General features: G+C 26.8%; 1 pseudogene across 1 annotated transcript in view; it reads right to left on the bottom strand.

The window, feature by feature from the left end:
* Positions 1–19,824, bottom strand: part of LOC147803239 (ATP-binding cassette sub-family C member 8-like) — a 62,792-nt pseudogene that overhangs the window by 13,825 nt on the left and 29,143 nt on the right. Inside the window, exons 4-13 of the transcript XR_015428865.1 lie at positions 17,908–18,051; positions 16,008–16,135; positions 15,171–15,305; positions 11,256–11,418; positions 8,564–8,604; positions 8,311–8,448; positions 7,016–7,141; positions 4,480–4,661; positions 2,551–2,656; positions 827–922 (exon numbers count right to left, since the gene is read on the bottom strand). The product of XR_015428865.1 is annotated as an ATP-binding cassette sub-family C member 8-like (transcript). The remainder of the gene's footprint in view (positions 1–826; positions 923–2,550; positions 2,657–4,479; positions 4,662–7,015; positions 7,142–8,310; positions 8,449–8,563; positions 8,605–11,255; positions 11,419–15,170; positions 15,306–16,007; positions 16,136–17,907; positions 18,052–19,824) is intronic.

Below are 19,824 nucleotides of genomic sequence, written 5' to 3' on the forward strand. Positions count from 1 at the left end.
TTCTAAAAAATTTTGAAAGCAGACAATTGAAGATTGTTTTTCAAAGATAAAGTTTATGTATCTATAAATTCAAGCAAAATATAAAACAACAAAACATGTTATGTCAAAATAAAAATAGTTTGGTGACCACAAACAATTGAAATCAGCGATTTTCGCTGAAAGTCACTGATTAGCTGAATTTTTTTTTATTGTAAGCTGAAATTATTTTTTATTTAATACTTAAACAAACACATAGCTAGCCCACATTACATTAGACGTTTTACTAATTTTTGTGGCCCCTCAGAAATTGTGGGCCCTAGGCCCATGTCTATTGGGCCTAGGCTATAATCAGACCCTGATTAAATCCACTTTAATCTAATTAGCCTTACATAATCTGACATCTTGATTACACAACTAAAATGAAAGAATGTCTATTTTTGTGGCATTACTTGTGTTTTATTCACATTGTATCATACCTGCCAACTTTTAATCCCTTCCATTATCATTTTTCCCAGTGGTATTAAAATGGAATTAAAACTTCGATTTTAAGCAAACAAATACGTTGTATTTGAGAAATTTAAGTTGACAATCATGATAGTAACGCATATTAATATATGTGCTTAATTTTTGTAAGAATAGTGGTGATCAATATCATTTAAAAATTAAGATTATGAAAGAAAAAATAGTATATAATTACTACCACTTTAAATATGAAAATAAAATCTTCCGGAAAATCCGGAAGAGTTGGCAGGTATGTTGTATAGCTAGTACAATGTGAAGTAGTAGACTGTTTATATATATATGGACAAATAAGAGTTTATTTTCACATAAAATATAATGCACTAACCTTCGCCCATCATATGGCTGACCAAACAAAATATTTTCTTTGAGTGTTGCATTAACAAGCCATGGTTTTTGTGGTACATAAGCAATGAGAGGAGAGCTGTAAAAGATAGATACCATAAAAAAAGGCAAATTTTATATTTCAAAAATCAGTTTATAATTCAGAAACTATCTTTCTTAAAGCTACAATTAACATTTTTCAATATAAAGCAATTCTCTTACATTCATTTTTAGATTGATAATTTATTTTTCAAATATTTAAAATTTCAAAAGTCGTTGAGCAGTTGATCAAGATTTTCACATCCTTTAAAGTAGTTGCTTTCCTGCATAGCAAATCTGTTACATCCCAAGTAATTTAACTGAAATGCAGCATACCAGAACAAAGCTTCGTTCAGATGCATAATGCTTGGAGGGTTAAGCAAATCTTTTTCATAAAAAAAATAATTAGATTTATTTTATGATTATTTAGATTTATAATTAGATTTATTACTTAGATTTTGTAATTAGATTTATTTAAAATTAGTGATGCAAATTTGATAAGCTTTTTTCTTATTGTCTTAGGTCACACAAGTGAAAAACATAATGAAATTTAGGAAGAGGAACATATTCTTTGCATCAAGACCTTGTGAACAAATAATATATTGAAAGTACAGTCTTTATTATAATTAAAATTACTGTTATTATTAAAAATATTTCACACATAAAGCTATGATTTACAATTATATATTAATATTGAATTATTTAAAAATACATTACAATGTTGACCTTTTATATCAGAAAAATACCACTACTGTGGTGAGATTATTAAAATACAAAGCTTTAAGAAATGATTAAAAAAATGGAAGCAAAATTTGATAAGATGGCACTCTGATGCTTATTATAGTCACAAGAAAATTTTAAATTATATTTTTCATCCTACCTTACACGTATAAAACCATCTTTAAAAAAAAAGAAAAAGAAGGACACATGTATAATTTTTTTATTTATTCATAGAAGAAAAAAATAACTTGGACTAGTTATTAACATAAAACTAGATAAAAACATTAAATTATAATTTCTTTATTCATTGGAATTGAGTAAACACTTAAATACATTATAAGATACTTTTATTAGATACATTATTAGTTAAGTTTAAAACTTATAATTAATAAATAGTAATTATGCTTAAGTAAATTTAATAATAAAATCCAAACAACATTATCAAATTTAAGAAAGATCAACTTGAGCTGCATATAAATGTTAAGTCACAATAAAGTGCAAAAGTACAAATAGTGTCCAATAGACAGACATATAATTGGCTGGCTAATATAATGAAGCAACTTCTTCAAGGTCAAAAACCCTGTAAGTCAATCCTTTTTTTCCCCCTTTCTTTTTGAAGTATAATATTTGCATCTGGCCATTTTCTTTTTCCCATTTTGTGTTTTGAATCTGAAGAAGGTTCGTCATAATAGAAATAAAAGAATGGCATCCCTGTTTATGTGCAGTATTTGTGTGTTATTTAAAAATGATCAACTTCATTAATAAACAGTGTAAAATACTGATTAAATCATTACAAATGCCTTTAACATAATATATTTAATAGCAAAATATGGAAGATGTTCACGTATAGTGCCATAGAAGACACTGATTACAATTAATGGTTTTACATTACTGCACAAAGCACCATTTATTGAGCTGTAGAAATTATTATTAACATTGAGAAATATCATTAACAAACAGTAAGCAAACCTGTTCCAGTTAACTGATCCACTTATCTGGTGAAGTTCTCCAATAATTGCAGATAAAAGGGATGATTTTCCACTGCCTATGGGTCCAACAACAATAGTTAACCTACCTAAAATAAACAATTTACATTATGAACTATATCCCACAATAAACATATCATTTCATGCTTTTTTTCATAAAGCAGAGATTTAATCAAATTTCAGCTTTTTTCATAAAGCAGAAATTTAGTCAAATTTAAGAAGAAATTATAAGAAAGAAATTAACCATTTTGATAATGAACTTACTTTTTAAAATGCTAATAACAAATAACATAACTTTTATTAAGCAATAACACAATGCATTCTAGTTAATTTATTTCAGAAGTAAATTTACATTACTTTTCTATGTTTGTGTAAAAAAGTTCCAACTGAATTTTAATCCTATATAACAACTTTTAATCATAAAAACTTGAATTTTATATTAAGATAAATCAGCAAAAAAGAGTTTTATATTGGAAGATACAGTTAGTTATTACATTTTTCATGTTATCTTGACACTAAAATGACGGATGGGGTTAATTTGGTCTCTCTTGTTTTTTTGGTGCTCAGCAATTAAAACAGTAACCTACTGAAAATGTTGAAAATTTATGACTTTCATAATTTGATCCAATTTAAGTGCTTATTTAATTATTCATTATAAGGCACTTATAGAACCTTATATCTAGAATGATAGAAGGGGCCAGAGTGGGCCCTTTGGTATTTTGGTAGGTATCCTATAACCCCAGGTAGGTAGGTTTGGGTATAAGATACTCTTCAGTAAGCATAAGGTACCCCAATTTCATTAAAAAACAAAATTATTTCAATAGATGCATGATAACTATTTAAAGAGAAAAGGAAACTAAATTATCTGAGATACTAATATTTAAATATTATTGAAAAGTCGATGTTCCATTTAGTCAAATATTTTTGATAACCAAATACAATAAAAGACCATAGAATTTTTTTGATCAAGCATTATAATAGTTTTTATTAAATTAATTATGAGTATAATTTGAAATTTTGGATCAGTTTATTGAGGTAAACTAGGTTGTCTTTCTAGCAATGTTCAGACTTTCTAGAGTTAAGTTGCTATTTAAAAAATCATTTTTATCATTTGGTTATCATTTTTAATAATAATTCATTTGTTTATCATTTTTATTAAAAAAAAATCTAAAATTATTGGAGAACAAGCTTATTGTTTAAAATTTTTATTGTTCAAAATTAAATCGAATTTAATAAAAGCTAGAAACGAAGAATAAATTTCTAAAAATTTTTTTTTTACAGTATGAAACTAATTTAATAAATAAAATCCCTAAACATATGATGTGTTAATATTTAACCAACACTCTTTTCTTTATTTCCACTATAGCCCAACAACTTTGCGTCCATACTAGTCAAATTTAGTCATTAAGCCAATAATTGGTCATTTAAAGAAATGCAAATATTAAAATCTGTAATAAGCATAACCAACCATAAGATAATTTTTCCAAGTTTTTAAAACAATGAATAAAATTAATCTAAAACAGCAATTGGAAAAAATAAGAAAAATCTACTTTTCTACCATAGACTTGTTTTAAAATTTACCTAATACCTAACAATCAAGTGTGTTTGATCTGAAAATTATATATGAAAATATAAAGTTTTAATCTTGAATTTGCTAAAAATTGCAGAAAAATTTAGACTAATAATTAACAAAATTATTAAAATTGTCTACATATGCTCCTTCTCCAATAGAATCAAACAAACTTTTAACCGGTCCAAAAAATTTACTACTCAATTCATACATACTTTAAATTAAATATATAAACATTTGAGTACATGTAGCAATAATTATTTTTTTAATATTTAACCTCAGTTTCAATAATTTTAAAAATAGTAGCAAAGTAATATAAGAACAGAGTATAATAATAATTACCAGCAGGAATCTGTACGTCTCTTAAAGTTGGAACACTGTAATGTATCAAATCATGAGTAAAATATTTAATTGAAAGGAGAGTTATTCTCTTCAAGAGGGGGATAATTATAGAATTCAGGGAGGAACACTCCTTCTTCTGACAGGTATCCTTTACTTTCAAATGAATTCTCTTTCACTTGCAACTGAAATTATATTTATATCCTTATATGTAACATAATTACTAAATTTCTTACATACCAAAAGAACATAAATAGATGTGTGCATATATATATATATATATATATATATATATATATATATATATATATATATATATAGCATAATAAAGACAAAAAGGATAAAAGAAAAGAGATTAATGAAAAAAATTAAGAAAAATAATAAGTTTTCTTTGTCTTACTGTGCATAAGCTGCAAGTACATAGAATTCACAAAATAAAATAAAAATAAAGAGTAAACAAGGAAAAAGATATAAATGTTTCTCAACAGAAAAAAAATTAAATTTTTTAAAAAAAAATCATAAATTTAAAAAAATTTTACAGTTAAAAAAATTAGGAAGGGATATAATCTCGTCATCAGCTCGCACGATTCCATCTGAAAAAATAGTGCTTTCAAATATTGCATTAATGTAGCCAAAGCAAAAGATATCAATACAGTAGTGTGAGGAGCACCAAAAAAATTGAAACGAAAATAGAACCTATTAAGAAAAAAAAAGCAAAATAAAAAAAAAGCAAAACAAAACAATAGATAATAAAAATTCAAGAAAATACAGAATAAAACTCAAAATGTTATGTGAATTCAAATGTACTCACATTTACAGGTATTTTTCAAAAATAATTTAAAATGTTTGCCAGATTACAAAATTTGAAAATAGAAGAGGATGAAGGAAATAAACTAATGGTGCGTTCTTACTGAAGTACAGCAGCCTGTTTGACATTTTAGTATATATATGCGTATATGTATATATACATACACATAAGAAATGTCTCAAAATGTTGCAAGAAACGTTTAGCGGAGGTAAGGTACACCGGCAGAATAAATCAAAAATTGCATTACAATCCATGACCAACAGAAAAAAAGCAAATGTATGAAATCTTAAAGGACATAGGAAAGTGACGAATTAAAAAGTTATATCGGATATCTTGATAGCATATAGTGTTCAGTTGGCACCATAAGATGCTATGCAAGCTTTAGATCAAGGAAACATTGATTGCTACAGATAAATTAAATTTTTTCATATATCTAAAAACAAAATAATATAAAGTTTATAATGTTACAACAGGCACTAAGGCATTATCAGATGCTACACATACCCAAGACCAAGAAAGCAGGTATCACTGGAACGCAATAGCTCATTTGGCATAAAAACTGTCATAATAATTTGGCCACACTATCAGGGTAGGTGAAAGCATCTTGGTGATAGTACTAATAAGTAGTTGACAACCATAGATAAAAAGTATACAAAATCTTGTAATTCTGGAATACCATTTGCCATCACAATAGATCAAAATTTGTAAAAATTTTATAAAAAAATGGTTAAAATTATAAAAACCACATATTTTAGGTAATTGATTTGAGGTAGCATCTAAATGTTGCCACTTTTAAATGAGAATATCTGTATAAAAATTTAAAACTATGATACATCTTCTGCCACCTGAATGGTCCATTGAGGTAACAGAAGATATTAATTTAAGAGATTCAATTTTGCTACATAAATAGTGCTATTTAAATATTGAAGCAAATAAAAAGGAGAAGATATTTAGTTATAATTCCAAAATTTTTTAAAGATATTTTCGTTTAGAAATGATAAATTTTAAATGCTACCACTAACTGACCAACAAAATAAATTATTTTTTTTTATAACTTTAAAAATTATGCGGACAAATTTTTACAAACTTTGGTCAAAAGCAGAATATATTAATTCAGAGTTACAAACTTTTGTCATACATCAAATGATGGTATTTGATAGCTTTTCCTGCACTACTGCCAAAAGACTTAAAACTCTGACTTTTTTGACCCACTCTAATATATACAATGGAATGTCACATATTCAGAATTGTTCGGATTTCTACGAGTCTCGAAAATCAATTTTCTGAATAATAGGTTTTTAAGGCCAACAGAGATTGAAAGATGTGTTATTCAATAATAAATTAATGAATGATAGTTAACAGCAAGTTTCATACAATAGCGTTTTGTTATTGGCTAAATCTGAAAAAATGGTGAGAAAGATGACTCACTCCTCACCTTGTGTAACAAATGCAAGTGTTCTGAAGTACTATAAATATTCAGCTTCATTAATATTCATAGTTTATTGCACTCAGTAAAATATACTTTTTTTTAACTTCTAGTCTTTTCATTAGAGCATTTTAATAAGTTCATTAAAGCAGCATAAATATTATCCTGAACACAATAAAAGGAAATTAAAAACTAATGTCTTTTAAAATATTGAATTGGTTCTATGAAAATTAGTTAGACTGGACAGATTTGTTAAAAAAAAAAACTGACTTGCACAAAAAAAAAAGTTAAGCATATAAACTTGCCAGAACACTGCCACTATCTGGGACAAATTCAACTTTTGCATCTGGTTCTTCTGAGTGATCTCTCCATGGAAGTGTTAAATCAACCTCAGGAAGAACTAGAAATTGTAGAGTACGTCTTGTACTCACCTACAAACAAAGGGGGAAAAAATTAACCAATGAAATAGAGTGGGTTGATTATTTTAGATTTATCTCAAAAGTTATAAATTTTCACAACAAAGATAATTTTCACTTTAAAAATTTTAGTTTTTTTATATGGATAAAACATATGAAAAAACTTATATGGTTTATCCAGAACACTTGAGCCTTGGGGATATTTAAGTAATGATAAATGTCTGCACCAATTATCTTGGTTAAGGGGCACAAAAAAGTGTTGAGGCAGCAAAAGGCGTGCCAGAATTTAATATATGTTTATATGCTACGGTTTGCCTAGCGCCATTAAGTTATACCCTTTGAGTCGGCTCTCTTCTGTGATTTTCCTTCTAACGTTTCACATGACAAGACTGGTTGCTGCCGAAATTCAGAAATTTTTTGGCTCAGGTATTGATACGAAAATCTTCCTGAAGCCTTATTGAGCATTACTAATCAAAGTAAAAAAAAAAAAACAGTTATGCTATAAATTAAGTCCGATGAAGAAAAAAAGAGAGGGGGAAATATCAATGGTGTACTTTGGAAATTTTTGATCCAAGCTAACCTAAAGATTTATCCCCCTAAAGAAAGTATTTCCGAATGAATTAAATAGATTCATTTAATATTTTATACATACATAAAAAAATGATTCACTGACAAGTACTTTTATATAATTAAGAATTTTCAAGTTAAAGACAGATAGGATAATATGCACTGCTTGAAGAAAAAAAGTATTAAAAACATGCATTTATTAATCAAGAAAAGTTAAATATTGGCAATAAAATAAAAACATATACTAAAAATACTTTTTTTCTTAAGCTGTGATAATATGCATTGCTTAAAGAAAAAAAAGTGTATAAAAAACATGCATTTATTAATTAAGAAAAGACAAATATTGGTAATAAATTAAAAATGTATACTAAAAATATTTTTCTTAAGCAGTGATAATATGCACTGCTTAAAGAAAAAAAAAGTGTATAATAAACATGCATTTATTAATTAAGAAACGACAAATACTGGTAATAAAATAAAAATATATACTAAAAATACTGGTAATATCTTCAAAATTTCACAAATACCAATAGAATTTATTGTTTGACAAACTTTTTGATCTTCTTTAAAATAGATAAAAAATTAATTATGAAATATTTCAGAAAAATAAGACTTACCACAGCATTGATAACCATTGGGATGACAAAAGGTATGATGTAGAGTGGCACAATAAGTTGATTGAATAGCGCTAGACCTGTGAAAACATCAGCAGGCATGAGTGGACTTCCCTCAATTTTCGAATATAATGAGAATGCCTAACATAAAAAGAAATTTTGTTAAAATATATTTATTAAATTTTAAAAAATTAAATGTGGTGGAATTTGATTTTAAAAAGAAACTATAAAACTAATGATTTAATATATAGCATACCACTAGTGTCACAATTATTGATGATGTTTGAGTGATGAAAGCTGAAATGAAGAAAATTTATGTTAAAAAATAACTTTTGAAATTGTTTTTATTAAAAGAAAGAGAATTAATATAAAATTAAAGAAAAAAACCTTCAAAAGTTTACATGAGCAAAAAAATTCTATTAAAAATATGCTTGGATAACAGAAAAAGTTTTTTTGTATTTGTTTTTTCAACATCAGATACTGAACTCTTGTTCTTCGCTTTGAAAGATGCCAAAACTGTCGCTGATTTAAAGTTACCCAGTGGGCACCTGTGAACCTAAGACAGAGGATGCTGCTTACAGGGTTGCCACTCAAATCTGGAGAAAAAAATTCCCTGTACATATTATATACAATATATTAAGAGGAAACCACGATTACTGTACTCTTGCGTGAGCTATATTGGGCTAACTACATTTATTAGTTTTAATTGCTGGAAAAACAGCTGAACATACTTAAATAATGCTATAGTAAATATAATGGTTAAATATCCCATAGATTACGTTTTGAGTGGTCACCAATTTTTAAAAGACAAAAATAAGTAAAAAATTCTCCAGTTCGTTAAGAAAAAATCAAAATTCCTTGCATCCCTGTTATTTTAGGTGATTTTTAAATTCCCTGTATTTTCCAGGTTCTCCTTGTGGAGTGACAACCCTGTAAGAGTGGGCCACATTTACACATCATACAACAGAGGACAAAACACAGAGAGAAACTTCCATGTCCTGAGCAGGATTTGAATCTGCAACCATTGGGTTTGCAGTCAGGCACGCTGATCTTTTAGTCACCTGGCCAGCTTATATCAAAATAAGTAAACTTTCTACCATTACTAAATCGATAGATTTAATTAAATTATTTATTTCATGCAACTTCTACACCCCAAAGCAATACTTCTTTGTCACAGAGCTTTTCGAGCCTGCTTGAAACTTTTTTGAGATTGACGTTCGAAAATAAATTGAAAATTTTAATCAGTTTCATTTTATGAAAAGATTGGAAATATTCTTTTTTTCAGGTTTTGTTTTAAATAAATGATAAGGTGTAGAATTAAAATTTTTTTTAAAACAAACTTTTCATTCTAATACAAAATACACTGCAGGGACAATATTTTTTGTCACTTTTTCATCAAAATAAAAATTTGTATAAAATATATATTTAAAAATTGAGAATTTGATTGGCACATTCAAGTAGAACAATCAAACAACATTTAGTAGGAATGTTACTTAAGTTTGTAAAAATTTTGAATTGCATTTTATTATTCAATATGATTTTGACATTTTCTTTTGTAGTTTGTTTTTCTGATAGATAACAGAATTATTATTAAAAAAAATAATAATGACACCCGAACCATCAAACGACCGTTAACTTTAAATTTATAAACGTCTCAAAAGTTGAAGAAATTTCGAACAGACTCCAAGAGTTCCATGTTGCTGATTAAATCCAATAACACACAATATTTTCTAGAATATCACATTAAAATAAAATGTTTTAAAATTGCTTAATATGCACTTTTTTATAAATCTCTTAATCTAATACAACTTCTACTACTTACACCACCATACATTCAGTTATAAAAATCAGCAACTTAGAATTATTTTTTTAGTATAAATATCAGTAATTTTTTTTAATATTCAAAATATTAAAAATTAAAAGTAAGATAAGCTCATCAAAAAAGCATTAATTAAGTAAATGTCAATATATTATTTGAATCCCAAAAAAATAGGCTTATAAAAAATGTCTTCTTATTACAATAAAATTTATTATAGATATTCTTTTTAAGAAGATAAAGAGATTTAAAGAGTATCACATGAAGAAGACCAGTTAAAAATTGTGAAATATTTTTAAACATATTACAAATAAAAAATTCAGTGTGACTTTAAAAACAAGCTTTTAAAAACAGCAGATAAAAAAGTTATACACAATTATTTACAGCAAACTATAAGCCATTTAAAATTGGTATAATTTTGGGGGGGAAAATGAAGAAATCTAAATTGTTTGGAAATCTCAAAGCAGGCATAAAAGGTAAAAATATGGGAGAAATATTTTTAATTTAAAATGCATTCAAAATGCTTAGGGGCAATATAGTAATAATAAACACTTTTTTAAAAGATTACATATTTACATCAAACTGTTTTTTAGCATAGTTTCCAGATAGGTACTTAACAAGTTTCCAGTATTCGCACAACATAATAGCATGATGCGTTAAAACCTGCTATTACCTAAATAAAAATCATGCTGCCTTCAGAAGAAAAAAAAATTATAATATGATTCAACAATAGACTGACCCAAGTTTTCATTTATCCTTTTGTTTAGGAATCAATAATTCGTGTTATCATTTTGAGAAATAAATAATTGGTAGTCAATAACTCTAAAAGCTGAATTGAAAAGTTTATTTGATTCATTTTGCAAAGAATAAATTCAAATTATTACATTATAACTTATAAAATATCTTCGATATTTATTTACATAAAAATTTTCAAAAGTAGAATTCCTAAATTTTAAAAGGAAAATTTCGCTAAAATAATTTCCATTTAACAATTTTTCTTCTTCTCATTTTAGTTGTTAACTTTCATTCATTAACTTAAAACGAGGTTCAACCATGTAAGTTAACTAAAATTTCAAAACATAAGTAGTTTAGAAGTGACCTTGACAAGCAAACAATAACTTGTTATACTCACTATTAAATGCCACACAAACTGCATCACTTCTTAAAATTTTAAGTTCCTTATTTCGAATTTTTTGCACCAAATGAGCATAAACTGTTTCCCAGCCATATAACTTAAACAGCTTGATTCCTTGAAGTAGTTCAGTAGTTCTTTTCAATCTCTCATCAGAAACATCCTTTCAAGAATAAATACAGAACAAACTTTTAAAAATATATACATAATTATTCATTTAAACCTATTCTACAGTAGTTAATAGTTCTTTTTAAAATATTTAGCTAGAGAGTCAAATATAATATGTTAATTTTTAAAAACTAATACAATATTTATAAGCCTATTACAAACAATTTTCAAAATAAAATTTAAAAAATTTCAACAGAGATACAAGGGTAAAAATTAAGACAATGTAGAGACTAGTCCTCAGGAATATAATTAATAAATATTGCTGGTCCATAAACATTTTCACTGGTCCCTATACAGGACTTGAGTAGATTTTATTTTTAAAAAGTTGGTTCAGTTTAGTTGAAAAATAACAAAATATTGGTTTAGTTGAAAAATAATTTTTTTTTAAACTCAGTTATGATGATATATGTTTTTGAGATCAAGACAACTTTCTATTCTTTTACATTACTTGCTAGTTCAGGGGACCACTGAATATTTTTTGGAAGTCTGAGTTGAATTTCGGAGGTACAGGACCACTTGACCAATAACGTAAATTTCGAAACCTGAAAGAGAGTGCAGGCTTTCATAGAGTTCTTTCTAATGCAAATGCTAAATTTATAACCTTGACTTATCTAACTCATCCTTGACACATCAATTCTGAAAATTTTTTAATAATAATTGTAATAACTTCTCGCCGGAATTTTTTAGATTGGTTGTCTACCATCTTATTATTCAAATTTGTTACGATTTGAAGCTTACATTTATTAATCATTGAATAATCACAAAAAAAAAAAAAAAAAAACTCTTATAGAAAAGGAAGAAAAAAATTTTAATTTAAAAAAGGGTCAAAGTTAGACAGTATTCTAAGAGGAAAAGAATCTTAATCTCCAGGAAATCCTTATTTAGTGCTTTGTAAAAATATATTCTATTTAAATAAAATACAAATAATTAAAAATTTAATAACATTTTAATTACAAAGCGAATAAAAAACTATTTCAACACTTATTGAAAAAATATCTATTCTATCTAATTTTAGAAATCAGGAAAGAAAGAAATATTTTCAAATTTTTTCCCAATCAAGAAAAAGTCAAAGGAGTAAAAATTACATAATGACAATAAAAAAACAAGAATTGCAAATTTTAACTGATTTTTAAAAGTTATCACACACACATTGATATTCACACAAAATAGAAAAAAGAAAATACCAAGAGAGAGAAGAAGTAAGAAAAAGGTACAGAATAATAGAAGTTATCCAGATGAAAACTGTAAGAGAAAGGAAGAAAAATTAAAACACTTAAACTGCAAGTAATTAAGTTAATACACAGCATTTAGAAAAAAAAGTTGGAATCATAATAAACTTCAGAAACAATAAATTAATAATCAATTTCTTTTCTTAAATTGCTAAAAAATAAAGTTTTAGTTGGTCCGTAGTTTTTTATAAAAGCAATACTAACTTGAAGCTGTTTTTTTTTCTCACTAATCAATCTGTAATAGTATTTTTTAACCAAGAAATTATTTTGAAAATAATTTTTCCTACAACAACCCATTGTGGGTCAGAGGGCCATGAAAGTTGAGGTTTAACAATTTTGTGATCAACAACATCATTGTAATAATGTGGTCAGTATCTTCTCAAGCAGACGGATACCCATTGATCTCAATTTGGTGAGCTTCAATCTGTCAATAGAAAATGAACCCCAGTCCTTTACAATAAAAGCTCAGTGCCTTCAAACACTGAGCTAGAAGTGGCTCAATTATTAGGTAAAGTCAATTAATGCTGAGTCAGCAGCCTTTTATTTAGAGATTCTAGATTTTAGCCAAGCCAAAAAAAGTGGATCTGATTTTTCTTCGCTTAAATTGCCTAAAAAAAGCTGGCTAAAATCTAAAAAGCCAGCTTTTATAAGCACTTGTATTTTTCAAAAACTGTAACAATATAAATTTTTTTTGATTAATTAAATTAGTGTAATTGTGTGTTATGACCGATTTGGAGCAGCAACTTTGCACTTTCAAATAGTTTGCAGCAACAGCTTTAACCATGGAAGCCTTAAAAGAATAATTTTAAACTACTTAAAACTACAATTAAAAATCAACTTATTTAATGCAGCATAAATATATGAACAATACAAAATTAACTATAATAAATTACTAATAGTCTATCTTTCTAATAGAGCATTTTTACAATTTAAAAAAATAAATATTCTAAATCAATTTTAAGCACAGTTAGGAAGAATTAAAACATGAAAGAAATAGGTTTAGAACATTTTAAGACAAAAATGTTGAGTTTCGATGCTAACATAGAACAGAAATTTCATTAACATTAATTACATTTTACATATTTACGGAATAAATACCTTTAAAAGAAAGCAAAATTAATATCATTATGTACATTAATCAGATTTTACAGCATAGTCATTAATAAAAGAAAGATAAATACATGTACAATAATTTTGAAAAATAAAATATTAAAAAGTATGTATAAACCAGCTTTTTTGAATAAAAGTTGATTGGAAAAAGAAAAAAAAGCTTTTTAGCAATCCCGCCATTTACTTTTATATGATTAGGCCTATTTGCCTTTATGACAATAAACCCACAATTCCATGCTCATAAAAATAATTGTCGACTACTGTTTAGGTCAGTTGCACATGCACACCTTGACTCCTTTTGAGATCTATGTCACCACAAAACTTATTTGAATGCATGAAAAATTTTGAAGTCACATAGGGACAGATTTGGGCACTTTTAAGATCATTGGCCCAAGACTGCTCATTTAAATTTCTTGCAGAAATTCCTTTATTTCATTAACTGTGAATGGTCAGTGCTTATTTAAATGTTCAGATTCGATCACTTTTCATTTTTACCAGCTACCTTTTATTTTTCATAGTAATTTGATTACAGTGGCTATTTCATGCAATTCATCTATCGAAACTCAAAAGTATTGTCAATATTTGTTATAGTGTTTCGGCACTTTTGCCATTGTGACAATAGTTGTACAGTTCCACGCTCATAAAAAACCATAGCAAACTATTTATATCAACTGTACATGCACACCATGATTCCCTTTGAAACCAATGTACCTTCTCATTTGAATTTTTGCAGAAATTCCTTTAATGGCATGGCAGGTCTAGTATTGTCAAGCAGCATGGTGATCACAAGATTGTATATCGGAATGTTTAGATTTGATCACTTTTCTGAGTTTTGCTAAGGTTTCTACACACCACTGAGAATTTACTATAGCTCCCATAACAAGACAAGCATGAGCTCTTTGTGACCAGTCCTTTAATTACACATTACTCACAGAAACAGAAATTATGAATCGCAACATCTGAACAATTCATGTTTTTTTTAAAAATCAATGATGTAATGAAAAGCATTGAAAGCATAACAGATGAAAAGTGTGTGAATTCTTATCATTACAACATCAACTACCTTTTCCTAAATAGAATAGTTTTGGCTTAAAGACTTTTGTCTATATCTTTATTGATTGTTGTTAATAATTGCAATATAAAGTATAAAAATATCTTTGTAGCCATGAATAAAATTTTTTATCCATATACAGTTAAATAGAAAAATTATTTTTAGTAAAAGCAATATTTTTTATTCTTAAATTTAATAATAATCAAAAACATTCTAAATTGTAAGATGTAAAATGTTTTGTATACTTTTAAATTACACAATTTACAGTGATAAATTCGAATATTTGAGCTAAATTGGTTGAATAGTTTCTGAGGTTAAAAAAAGGCGTATTAACATTATAAGCAGATACTCACTCACCAAAGCTTTACTTTGAATCCAAGATAATAATGTACAGATATAATACTGTATAGGAACTAAAAAAATTACAGTGGCAGCGCCAATCAATGCATTGTAACCAAGTTGGAGGTAGAGAAGAACCAAAAGAAGAACAACCTGGAAAAAAAAATTCTGCTTTTCAATTTTTAGAACAGGTAAATTTTAGGTTTTACCACAGATTATTAATTGAAATTACACAGAGTACATAATTGTTAAAAAAAAATTGTATTAAAAAAAACATTAAACCTCAAATGAATTTATTAAAAATTTTAATGGTGACAATTCTAGATTTTTCTAAATAAATTACAACAAAAATCCAGTTTATCAGATAAAAGAAGAAGAAAAAACATTGTTTAATATTCATCGAAATATAAGTTTTAAAATCAAAAACATTTGTTCAAAATCATTGTTTTTTTTTCTTCTTTCCTAATGGCTGCCACTCAGCTATAAGTTCTGTTAAACATCATAGTTTGTCGGAAACAATAAAAGTATAACAATAAAGTATAATAACAATAAAGTATAATAAAGTATTTAAAGGTTCAACTTATGTACTTAAAAAAGGCACATAAATAAAGGTGACATTATAAATAAAGGTGACATTATACACAAGGTTGTAAAACATTTTTATAATACTAATAACTATTTTTTTCTTCAAGAAAGATAATTAAAATAAACAAAGTATTAATAATAAGTATTAATAAACAAAGTAATTCAAATATATTTTTAATAGCAAAAAATAAGTTTGCAAGAAAATAATATAAAAATACTCTTGAATTAAAATTTAAAAAAAAAGAGAGCTATAGCTTTACAGTTACATACCTTTAAAGGTACAGCCCATATATAATGGCCCATGGAAAACAGCATCAACAGACATATGATTGACTAGAGCTCCAGTATCTAAGCCTGTAGCAGAATTTGTCTTTAATGCTTTTTTTATAAACAAGACACTAAAAGAATGAGAAAGAAATTAGTAAAATCCAAATTTGCTTAAAAGCTATAGCTAACAGTACACACTAAAATAATGAATTAAAAATGTAGAAGTGCTAAATAATCACTTCGTAAATTATATAAAAATTAAAATATAATGTATACCAGCAGAACATAATTTAGAAAAAGATTATGAAAAAAAAAATTTAGTATTTGAGAAAAAATAATAAGCTTTTTTTAGGAAAAATAATTAACCTGTTTCGAATAATATCTATAAGTAATTGAATTGCTTAACCAGAAGAGAATATAATTAAAGAACATAATTGAGAAGAATGTTGATGAAAAATTGTTACAACTCGGTTACATCATTTAAAAAAAACCTAAAGACTATGAAATGCCTTGCGTTTGGTCCATACACGATTGCACAAGAGATAGTAAGAGAAACAAAAAACCTTATTTACAGGTTCATATATTCATTCAGATAGTAGTTCGACAGCAAACTTTGCATCACTCACAAACAATTGTACACTTTGTCTAAAGTAAGAGCTCCCCAAGCCATTCGCCTGGACCCACGGCACTGACTATTGTAATGAGATATAATTATTTCAAGTAAGGGGTGAGGTGTCAATTGTTTAGGACAGGTTTTGGCTCTGGTTGGCGAGCGAAAGGGAATTGTTTTCTCCGGTCTATCGCATTAGCTCTAGAGTGAAGAGAAGCTACACCCCTAAAGTGCGCTATTCCTGTTTCTATAGCAACAGACAGCCTCAGACTTTGTGGTGGGGGGAGTTCTTACCATAGACAAACTATAGGTTGCTACTCACAAACAATAATAAACATGCAATGGATAGATTTCCTTGCATAATGTGGCATCTCCATACTTTGCAGGCTTACTTGATAGCAACTATTGTCAATAAAAGCATATCAGTTAGCAGTGATGCTAATCAAACATCACACTATCAGATCACTGTTGAGCAGTAATGCAGAGTAAAAACATGATGCAAGTAAGTGAATCAGTTAAGTGAAAGAAAACACGTATGAGTACTGGTCACTCATATTTATTTGGTGATCTAATTTACATCACAATGATGCTAACAACTAAATACTTAATCTTAACTATTAAAATCACTAAAATAAATATATGTAGACTGCCAACTTGTGACTAACATTGCAGACAGATGTATGCTAATTCTCTGTTTATGAAACGCATTGTAACTATTGCGTCCCCTGACAAGTTATCACGTAAATACCGGATGAGGTATAAACAGGACCTTTAAAGCAAATTAAGTCCTGCTCATGTCACCCATAAGATCAGTCAAACGCTTGCTTTTAAATTTGCTTATCAAGGGAACTTTCAAACAAAGCAATAGAAACTATTAACTTTTTTTATTATTTATTTCTTTACAATCTTGATACTTGAAATGTCATGTGCAGTGTTATGTCCAAAAACTGCATCATTTTTATAATTATTATTTGCTTTGCATTTTAAAGAATGAAGTTAAAATGTCTTTTAAATTTCTATATTAATAAGGGAAATATCTTAATTAAATATAAATTTCTTGCAAATAACTTTTAAATCGAAAATTTAAAAGAATTATTGAAAGTAAATATTCTGATAATAAGGTTTAGCTTCTAACGCAACATTCAATTTAGGAATTCTAAAGTAATAATAAGGTAGTACGTCTCATAGGGTATAAAATTTTGAAAATTATTGTTAACATTTATGAATGTACAACTGCCTATAATAACATAAGAGTAGTAAAAATGTTTAAAAAAGAGTAACAAAGTATTTCACCTGCAAAGCTAAGTGTGTTCCTTCTGCTATTGCTAAGTGGTTAAAATTATTTGATAATGTGCTTTGCAGGAAAGTGGCTATAAGAACAATTACAGCCATAACAAAACCATTTTGAATGAATTCCCAAGCAGTAGGATAATATGGCTGAAAAATAAAAATCAATTTAAATTATACAAAAATCAATTTAATAATTTTAAATTATCCTTGTTAGAAACTTTAGAGAGAGAAAATACTAAATGAAGGTTTAAGGAAACCCTTGTGGTCAGATAACCTAAAATAACTTTAAGTACAGGGTTGCCAACTTTCTACGCTTTATGGGAAATTTTCATATCCTGGTAGTTAAGGTATAATTCTTTGTTTTGCATAAAGTTATTATCCACACATGTTAATATTTAAAAAGCTGATATGAAATGCCACTTTGTTCCAAATCTTCCATGGTAACTCTTTTAAAATGCTATCAAAATTATGAAAAGTCTGAAAGCTTTAGTTTTTCTACCACTCATTATGATATCTTGCAAAATGCGTAGCAGTTGGCAGCCCTGTTATTACAATAAGTATTTAGTTTGAATTTATGTTTGGTTTCACTATAATATTATGTAAGTATACATTTGATACCTTTTAACTTTTAGCCATAAAAAAAAAAAACAGGTAACTATTACCATACATATATGCTAAATTTTATAAAAAATTTTATTGGATGAATACTTTCTTTCATCACCTAAGATAAATCATAGTAATTTTTATGATTTAAACTTGTTAAAATAAAGCTGGAAATTAGATTAAATTAGGCAATTTGTTATTATTATTTTGGTATGACTATGTTTCTATTATTTTATTAGCAAATCTTAGTCTCACTTTTATATTTCATAAGACAAACTAAATTAAACTAAATTTAATTGTTTTCATAAACAAATCTGGAATTGTATAATCATTATTCAGCTTTTCATTTAAGCACAACCTTAAGATCACTTTTACAAGTTTTTTTTATTATTATTATTGTTATTATAACCGGCGTTGAACAGCCCACTGAATAACTATCACTGCTAAACTGCGTAGCCTTGCAATTTTGAAACCAACCCAGAAGACAAAGGAACCCCTAGATCAAGCATTGGGACAAACTAGCCATAAACAGGGTTGCCACAGTAAAAAATGAACAAAAATAGTTGCTTTTAGTATCCTCAAGCATGAAAATAGTTGCCTAAAACTATAAAAATAGTTGCCTGAACAGGAGCAAAAATTTATCAAAAATAGTAGCCAAATAATTAAAATTGTAAAATACTATGATAAGGACTGGTTTATGTCAGAAATTTTAAATCGTTATACATCGTTCGTTAGACATCGCGATTTAGCATAGGTTCAGAAATTACCTATGGGAAATCAATAAAAAAAATAAATAAATAAATAAATCTATTACCAAAGAAAATATTAATTCTAAACATATTCTACCATAATATCAATATCATTGCTTAATTTTTCAATTAAAATAATAAAGAAGTCAAAGTAAAAGCAAACCCAAGATTTATTTCATTTTTCTTAAATAAAAAATGATTTAAGATTTATTGGTTTAAAAATAATAATACTGCAACAAAATATTTTACATATGTGCATTAAAATTTAAAAAAAAAAAAAAAACGAAAGTAGAAAACAAACTAAAAAAATGTTCACTTCAGAAAAAAATTATTTTTTTAAAATTATTTGTTGGAAAAAAAAACATGCTTTTGAAACATCATTAGACCCTCTCTTATTCAATTATTTAAAATAATATAAAGTAGTATTAACTAATGGTCAAATTCTGTACTGAATAAATGTCAAAATATTTTTACTTATTTATTATTATTTTCGTTTTTGAAAATAAAATTGACTAAAGATTTATTTCTTTAAAAATGACACTGACTATCTAACAAATTATAAAACAAA

The sequence above is a fragment of the Parasteatoda tepidariorum genome, chromosome 9 (genome assembly GCF_982258835.1).
Source record: "Parasteatoda tepidariorum strain Cologne lab strain chromosome 9, Ptep-v5.0, whole genome shotgun sequence".
Lineage (NCBI taxonomy): Eukaryota > Metazoa > Arthropoda > Arachnida > Araneae > Theridiidae > Parasteatoda > Parasteatoda tepidariorum.